Here is an 8968-nt window from a genome sequence, read left to right as displayed (position 1 = left end):
TATAGTGAGGCCGATTGTGCCGTAGATTTTTATGTGGACCGGCGCGGCTTTGGCAATTCCCGCTTGGTTACGCCGGATCTGAGTCGGTAACAGCGACGCTGTTCGGACAAAGCCGGCCGAGGGTGTGGCTTCCCCGGTAGCTAGACCGCGCGGCTAATTAGGTAAATTGGAGATCGAGACAATTAACCCTTCGCCACGCGGTCGAAATATTGGCGTCCATGGTCCTTAAGTGACCCGTCGACTCCGGAGTTATCCGGGGTGACGACCTATAAATTCCGGGTGTTCGGTGGGAGACGGCTCTACTGCTCCACCTAGTGGTCGTTTATCGCCGTCGAACCCCGGCCCACAACACTATGTTAATGGGGTCACCTTTTGGAGAAGTTGAGAGAAAAGCCTGCAGCAGGTGTTGTGATATATATATATATATTTTTTTTTAAGGTTATCCAGAAGCGAAGGCTCAAAGTGGAGCAAACATTGTCCGCAGAGCACGGTTTTAAAGACTGAGCGGGAATAAAATAGGAACAGGCAGACGTAAACGCATGGTCCAGCTCACAACATATATGGCGGTGACTGGAACTCTTAAACCTGGAGAAAACTGCCACCGAACATCGTCGATTGGTTGGTCGGTCGGTGGGTAAATAATCTCAATCAGCTGATACTCCAGGTCCCCCACCTTTTGGGTGGGATGACGAATAGATCTGTGTGACCTGAAAGAGAAATCTTGAACGTTTTTTGAAATACTGCGTGCATACACCAAGTTACCCTGAGATGGTTGCCGTGGCAACGGAATTCAGCCAATCACCGCCGTGATTGATAATTCCATCAGGAATAGATATCTGCAAGATGAAAGTGAAAAGTTCCACTGTTTTTGAAATATTGAGGACACAAAAGTTCATGGACAAATGGTCGGTCGGTTGGGTGGTCCGCTGGACGGTCAGCTGGTGGGTCGGACAGTCGGTCAGTGGGTCAGCTGGTGGGTCGGACGGTCGGTTGGGTGGTCGGCGTCCCGGCCGACTCGCTGCATCTCCTGAGTCGGTGGCAGAAACCTGTACGAGCTTCCTGAAGAATGTTGATGAGTTCAGGCAGATCCGGTGTATGCCAGCTTCATTCCCATTCGCTGAAAGTGACACAGAACCTTTCATTCAAAAATGTGCGAGTTGGCACAACACTTGTAAGCTGAAGATCAAAAACACAAAGTTGGATCGGGCAAAGGAGAAACGTCATGCTGATGCTCCATCAACAAGTACACTACCGTCTGATTGGGGACCTATAATTATCCGTGCGGCCACGTATCGATGCGGTTCTCCAATAAACTATTAGCTCCACCGCCATGAACATTGACCGTCTGGGCACTCGTAGTGGCCAAAAACATGTTGGGTTGTTTGATCACCTGACAGCCTTGTTTAGAATCGGTTCAGATCGACTCCCAGGAACCAGTGACAACAACACGAGACAAGAGACACCAACAATAGTTGCCGTGGCCATGCCAACAAAAACAAATCTAAGACCAAATGAACACAGTTTGTGAAAGATATTTAAAGCACGAGCAGTTTGCTTCAAGAGGGAGAGTGGAAAATGTAGAAGGAGACGGAACGAAGGAGGCAAAGGGGAGAAAGGAATTCCCCTGAGCTGCATTGATTTCATTTCGGTGCAAGAAATGCACATTCTCCAGAGTAGTGTGGGGCTTGGTCTCATGCAGTGCAAATTGCTGTAAAACCAACGACACCCCGCCGATAGACGGGAGAACCCTAGGTCACGCGGTTGAGCTATTGGCGTTCACGGTCAGTTCGCCACCCGCCGTGTCACGGAATTATCCGTGTGCGACGGCCTGCAATTCCGGGGAGTGTGGTTGGAACCCGAGATAGCTTCACCCCCTGGTGGTCTTCTAACCCGACCCCTGGCCCCCAACAATGTGTTGTTGTTGTTGTAGAGGTGATCTATTAAAAACAAAATGACCCTTGTCAAATCTATGGAGAAGGTTGTCATTGCAAGTGTTTTGAATTTTTTTTGTTTAAACAATAATATATTATGCACCTTGCGTTATGTTTTTATTTTACAGAGCAGATTTATTTATTTATTTTTGTGTTTGTGTTTTGCAGCCTGAAAAAAATAAAGTTCGTTATGAAAAGTTTCAGAGAGCACGCAAGAGAAAAACTGTGGAATCACCAGAGCAAAGACCTGTGAAAACAAGAAGATCCTGTTCAGAGAATCAATGACCAGATCTGTGCATCTTCTGCAACAATCCTGTTGGACGTGACGGCCTTCATAAGGCTGTCTCATTTGACGTTAACTTCAAAGTTAGGAAGTATGCTGCAGAACTTTATGATAGTCAGCCGATAGTAGCTGATCGGCAATAATAGGCAAAAGCTGTTAGTAGCTGGTGATGGGCAAACCAAGCTGTTATGATTCTGATAGGCTGATGCTGATGCTGCTGATGAAGATGCTGATGATTCTGATAGGAAAACGTATCTGCTAGGGATGTGATGGCCATTGTTACTCAATACCACACAATGTGCTTGGCAAAACTCTACAAACTGCAAAACCTTGCAGAACTTGCAAGGAATAAGAACAGGGAAAAGTCTTCAGACAGCTTGTTACGTGGCTTAGCCTTTGCGGAATTTAAATTCAAATAAATATTTAATCTACTTTTCCGTTATCGAGTGACATTGCTGACTCTAAATCCATATATTTAGTTCCCCCCCAAAAAATCATGCTTATATGATGTTTCGCTCAAAAGATATGGGTGTTTAGATGAACTGGGCGACCATTTTGAATAACCTTCAACAACAGCCACCACAGGGGGCACTGCTGACCCAGATCCACATCGAAAAATAATCAGAAGGGGCAACTACGTATGGATCGATGAATACCATGAGGGTCCAACTCCAACAATTTTCAACATTCAGGTTTTGCATGTTTTACGTTCTATAGTGGACAAGCTTTTTGATCGTGTGCAAGAAGGTCCCAACTCCCATGAATAAATGTGCTTATTCACAATGTATTTTCCACGGTGAGTTCAGCAAAGGCCCAACTCGAGGAGTTGGGCCTCTGTTGCAGGAAATTTGGCCTCGACATTTCGGCGGCAGCAGCAGTCGTGATCCAAGATGGCAGCGCCGATGGAGAATGTTGATACAAGTGATGAAGAAATAAGACCCAAAAGGAAGCGGAATGAAGGAGAATGGGCCAAAAACAAACGAGAGAGACTGAGAGCAGAAGGCAAAGAGTATGTTGGTGCCAAGAAGGACACAGGAAAAGTGCTGCGGTAAATATCAATGTAAAGTTGGTGCCTCTGCATGCACAGCACTTTACATTACACAGTGCACTGTGTGTTTATCAATAAAATTCAGTTTAATAAAATTCAATACATTCTTGCATGTATGTACAGCCAGGCTTTGTACAGAATCTTTCACTGCTTTATCATTTTTATGAGCCTTCTATATTTCAGGTCAAATTTGATACTGTTAACCCATTCAGTGCCGGGTAGTTTTCCCCCTATAGTGCCAGGCTATTTTGGGGGGATTTTGCGCCTTCTTTGCAAATCTCATTGTCGCTGCATGAAAAGTATCGGAGCTATGTTAGCTATACCTGTAAAAGCATTTTAATGAGGTATTTTTTATTTTTCAGGTGTCGAAGGAAGTGCCTTGAAAACTTCACTGTTGCCGCACGAGAGACACTGCTGGCAAATTTTAACACAATTAGCAACCAGGATGCACAAGATGCCGATTTGATGTCCCTCATCAGTTCCAAGAACCCCAGCGAAAGAGACAAAAGGGAACACAAGCATTATTTCAACGCAGCTGGCAGTATTGTTCCGGATTTGGAAACCTCGTGCACACAGACAGCCAGAGTCCCCGTCGTGCAGTTATTTCGATAAGTATGTGTTTATAGATAGAATCCCTCCTTCTGTCTAATGGGAATTACATGTGTGCTCTACGAGTTATTTTGTAGTCAGGTTTATGACATCCTTATCAACAACAATGACACCACCCTCACTCGACCCGGTCGCCATTACGCACGTGTTCAGGACCACGGACGTGAGTGGAGGTTTCGTCACCTCAGGGCTGACTCCGCCTCAGACAGATGGAGTGTTCAGCCCGATCAATGAAGGGCCAACATGAGTCGCCTGACAACCGACCATCCAATCAGGAGGCAAGGGCTAGGAGAAGAGACCCTCCCACCTCAAAAAGGGTAGAGTGGTGGTCCGGACGAGTGTGTGCCGCAGGATCGTGGCGATAGCAGTCGGCGGTCTTGGTCTCGATTGGTGTTCTGCAGGATCGTGGTTCGAGCGGTCTGCGGTCCTTTGTGGTGGCTCACAGTGGTGGTTGTGACCGAACAGTGTGGTAGTGCTCGAGCAGCCAGGGTCGTGGGCCGTGGACTTCGGGTCGTAGGTTCGAGTCCCACCGTGGTAGTTCGAGTCGGTGTGACTGCACGATGCGGGACAGGTACCCCGGCCTGGCCCTACCGAATAGACCCACGGGGTCCAGTTTATTCTGTGTGTGTGTGCGTGTGTGCGTCCCTGGGCCCCGTCTTTAAATAGGATTGTCAAGTGCTTTTGCTCATTGTACATTGCCTGCCTTTTATTCGTGATAACTCTGCTCTGTGCTCCCCTCCCCGATTATTTTTTGTAAAATAAACTCCTGTTAAATGTACCAGCCCGTCTTCTGTGCTTTCCTTCATTGGGCGAGCATGGTGCATATTGAGGATTCGTAAGGCCGTTCGTGCCATAGATTGTTCATTTGGTCCGGCGTGGCTTTGGTAACTTCCGCTCGGTTACGCCGAATCCGAGTCGGTGATATCGACTCGATTCGGACAAAGTCGGTCGAGAGTGTTGTTTTCCCCGGTAGTTGGACGACGTAGGTATTTAGGTATATTGAAATTAGGCAATTAACCCTCCCCCACGCCGTTGAAATATTGGCGACCACGGTCCGCTAAGGGACCCGTGAACTCTCGGACTTATCAGAGTCGTGACCTAAATTCCGGGTGTTCGGTGGGAGATGACTCCACTGCTCCACCTCGTGGTCGTTTATCGCCATCGAACCCCGGCCCACAACAGTATTACTGCCAAGCGAAAGTGGGAGACGAGGTAAAAATGGTTTGCAGAGAAGCCTTTGCAAGCAAGCCTGTATGGAGTGGGAACAAAACGCGTGAGGAGAGTCGCTCAGCACCAGTCCAAGGGAGCCACACCAAAAGACAAACGAGGGACTCATAACAATAGAGAGTGCATTCCTGAGGATTTCAGAGGTAAATGTGGATGCACATATTCGGTCATTCCCATATTGTGTATCCCATTATGCCGGCCATAGAAAGAAGAGGAGGTATCTTTCCTCTGAACTGACAGTTGTGAAAATGTACACTCTGTTCCTTGAACTGTTGTTCCCCGTTAAATATGCAGACTATCAGGCTGGAACTGATCCAAAAAAGATTTACTGTGAAATAAAATTCACATTTTACTTGGATTATTTCAAGCAAAGTTTTAACTTTGGGTTTGGTCGGCCTTGATCTGACGTCTGTTGTGTCTGCACTGAGCTAATAAGACCAAAATCAAGGTTGGAAAAAAATGTAGCTGTAACGAAGGGCCGAGAAACAAGGCTGCTTTTGCACAAAATGAAGGCAAGCGTCTTCGACAAGAAGTTGAAGGAGTTTACAGAAGCTGCTGAGAACAATACCAACACAGAATGTCTCTGTTTTGATTTTAAACAGAACATCACCTTTCCACATCTCCCAACTGGGGATATCTTCTCTTTCAAGACAGTTGGGGCTGTTCACATTTGGCATACACTCAGCCAAAACAGGCAAAATGAAGGTGTACACGTGGAGGTGTGAATGAAGTGATTCGTTGCATCAAACAAAATAACATCCCAAACACAGTTAGGAAACTCCTAGTTTTCACTGATGGTTGTCGTGGTCAGAACCACGATCACACTATGGTTCAATGTCTGTCCTCCCTTGTAATCAATGAAAGATTTCACGAAGTGATTCATCGGCTTTCAATCAGAGGATCCAGCTATTTCCCATGTGACCGAAAGTTTGGGGTGATAGAGAAAATCCAGAGAAGGCATGAAACCGTTGAAACATACTAAAATTGGGAGACAACCGTTTCTGAAATCTTTCAGGTCGTTTCGATGAAACGGAAAGGACATGCTTGATTTTAAATCACACCTTGGGCAATTCTTTAAGAAATCGGGATAAAAAGGATGGTGAAAAGTACTCTGTGAGTGAGTACAAAATGTTCGGGTATTCAGCAGACTTCGGATACGACATTGAGGTTTCTGAAACTATGTCATCATTAGAAACAACCATGTTCCACCTTGTAAAGCCTAATGTCAGGGTTATCACTTATCCACAGCAAGCACTCCACACTAAGCAGTTGGGTGTCAAGGATGCCAAAGTTCGAGATGTCAAGAAACAAGTCAGATATCTTTCAGCTGAAGCACAGGCTTTCCTCGATAAGTTCGTAGCCACTGATAACAGAGGTGGTGATGATGCTTCAGAGTTTGAAGATGAGTAGGCATATGATGATTTTGATGTTTGTTGTTCGGCTCGATTTGTGGTGCTTTGCCAAGAAATAACATGGATTGTTTGCTTTGTATTTATTTCATGTCGAGTTTAAAATGGAAGTACATGTGTCTGCAGAATGGTTGTTCTTGGTAAGTTGAAGCTGTTGACACCGGACCTCAGAAGACAACCCCCCAGATATAAAAAAATAACAAAATTTTGTCCTTTGTTGTTCTCATTTCACGAAAGGTTTTGAAATAAAATGATTCTGGAGAAACAAGACATATTTTGTCCCTTTTTTGTGGAAACTTTCGCTGTTTAATTCAAAAAGGGCCCAACTCCGCTGTTTGTATTTGGTCATCCGGCTAAAACCAAACTATCATTTGCCACCATATTCTGTGATATGTTACCTCTGGTGGGGTACTATACGTGTCATGATACGAACATATTGGCAACACTGAGAATAATAATAAAAAATGTAACATTTTGTTTCATGGAGTTGGGCCCCGATGGCATTCATCGATTCATATATGTCCCAAGTTTCATGCTTTTAACCCAAAGTGCACATTTCTGCCCCAAATTCCTCCTTAACCGCCCCTCTTCAGGGTGCACACTTGATAATGTCCGTTGTCACATGAAGAGGTTTTTCAAAAAGGTTTTTTTTCCCCCGTTTTTTTCATGTGTTCAGGTTTTGACGTGTTTGTTGGGCTCACGGTTTGGGTTGGTGATGTTTGGGGCTGTTTGGATCAATTAACTGTTCGGGTTAGGCTGAACTCCCTCGACCCGTCGAATCTACTGCACTGCTGTTGTCTCAAAGATGACTTCAAAGCAGGTATCTCCTCGCTGACTGCATCGACACGACAGCCTTGCCCGTTCCTCCACTCTCAACTCACCTGTTTACAGTCAAACAATGTCCTTCAAATCACGTGATTAATTAGGTAACCCTTTTAAACCCATAGACGGGAGGACCCTAGGTCACGCGGTTGAGTTATTGGCGTTCACGGTCGGTTAGCGGTTGTTCGGGTCTAAAAGACCCGTCAAATTTATTTCCCCCCGAGTTTCCCCCCCCCCGCCGAGAGAAATTACGTCAAAGTAGGCTCCTGACTGAAGTGGAGTTTTGGACCGTCCGCCCCACGCACTCATTCATGCGGCTTTCCAAAAATCCACAAAGGAAATGTTCCACCACGGACAATCGTATCACTCAGAGGAGGACCAACATTCAACCGAGCCAAGCACCCATTCCAATGCTTGAAACACTCGTCCCACAACTCACCGCGCACTATCCGCAACACGGATGATTTCCTCATGAGAATCAAGGACATCCACCTGCAAGAAGACGATTCCATGGACTCCTATGACGCGTTGGCACGATAATATGACACACCAATGAGTGGTGTGTTTGCTGAGGAACGGTGTGACGGTGAGGCAAAATGCTGCTACAATTTTCTCTTCCTTGACCCAAGGGTGATGCAACGATCTTCCATCATGTCACAGTCCACCAGGTACGAGACAGGTAAGTTAGTTCGGGCACACCTCTCACAGCTCTCTGCAATGTAGTTGATAAATTAAGGAGGTGTGTGTCTTCAGAGTTAAGGCAGGAATCTTCAGTTCCCGATGGAGAACCTTGGCAGGACGGCCATTCCACACGAACCGACACATCAAACTCAACTTTTAAAAAAAATTATACATTCTAAATATCTTGAAGATTGTTCCACTGATAACTAGCATACAGTCGTGGAAAGACAGATGTCTTAGTATGTCACATACATGTTTGTCTTCCCTCTCATCACCTCGTACGTCATGTATCAGTATGTATTCATCTTTCACTGGACAGATTTATGGACAAAGGCGATGGATAAATCTCGAGGTGCATTTTTGGGGTAAAAGTTGGGAACCTGACTTTTTAACATAATTCGAGAATGCTAAATCCGATTAACCCGGTTCCCAAACCGAAGTTTGAGTTTTTGTCCATCGAATAAGCATCAACAAAATGTCTGCCAAATTACAATTTTTATATATCATGTAAATATACAAATATACACACACACAAATTTATACTTAAGTATGTATTTGACTAATGTTTCTTTTTATTTGCAGGTGATGATGGATCCAGTGGTTCGCTTGAAAAGTCCTTCGTCTGTGGGTTACAGCTCGTGCACAATCTGCCAAACCCATAAAGCCAGAGTTCCTCGAAGTGAAGCAAGTGGTCATGGACTCAGTACAGTTAGTACTGCTGTATGGAGCAGAAGGAAACGAAGGGACTCAAAGAATATCGATGTGATCGATCGTCTTGTAGATGTGTTCGATTCCGCTGCAGCCGAAAAACTTGTGCGGCGCGAAATGTGTTATTTCTCACTTTGCGGACAAAAGTAAAGTTGAACGACTGCTGAGGATTCAGGCAGAACATTCGAAAGAGGAAGCAAGTTGTAGTGGTTGTGGTGTCTCAGGTGGTGACAGGCGTTCATTGCGAAAA

General features: G+C 45.4%; 1 pseudogene across 1 annotated transcript; it reads left to right on the top strand.

Annotated features, from left to right (window-relative positions):
- The first annotated feature begins 2473 nt into the window (after positions 1-2473).
- LOC147008226 (uncharacterized) lies at positions 2474-7152 on the top strand (annotated as a pseudogene). Its single transcript, XR_015053557.1, has 4 exons — positions 2474-3262; positions 3625-3803; position 3847; positions 5054-7152. The product of XR_015053557.1 is annotated as an uncharacterized LOC147008226 (transcript).
- Positions 7153-8968: the final 1816 nt, after the last annotated feature.

Source organism: Eptatretus burgeri, chromosome 20, assembly GCF_056783735.1.
Source record: "Eptatretus burgeri isolate ZD-2024b chromosome 20, Ebu_testis_v1, whole genome shotgun sequence".
In the NCBI taxonomy this organism is placed as follows: Eukaryota; Metazoa; Chordata; class Myxini; order Myxiniformes; family Myxinidae; genus Eptatretus; species Eptatretus burgeri.
The sequence above is the reverse complement of the archived record's forward strand: the minus strand, read 5'-3'. Positions and strand labels throughout refer to the sequence as shown.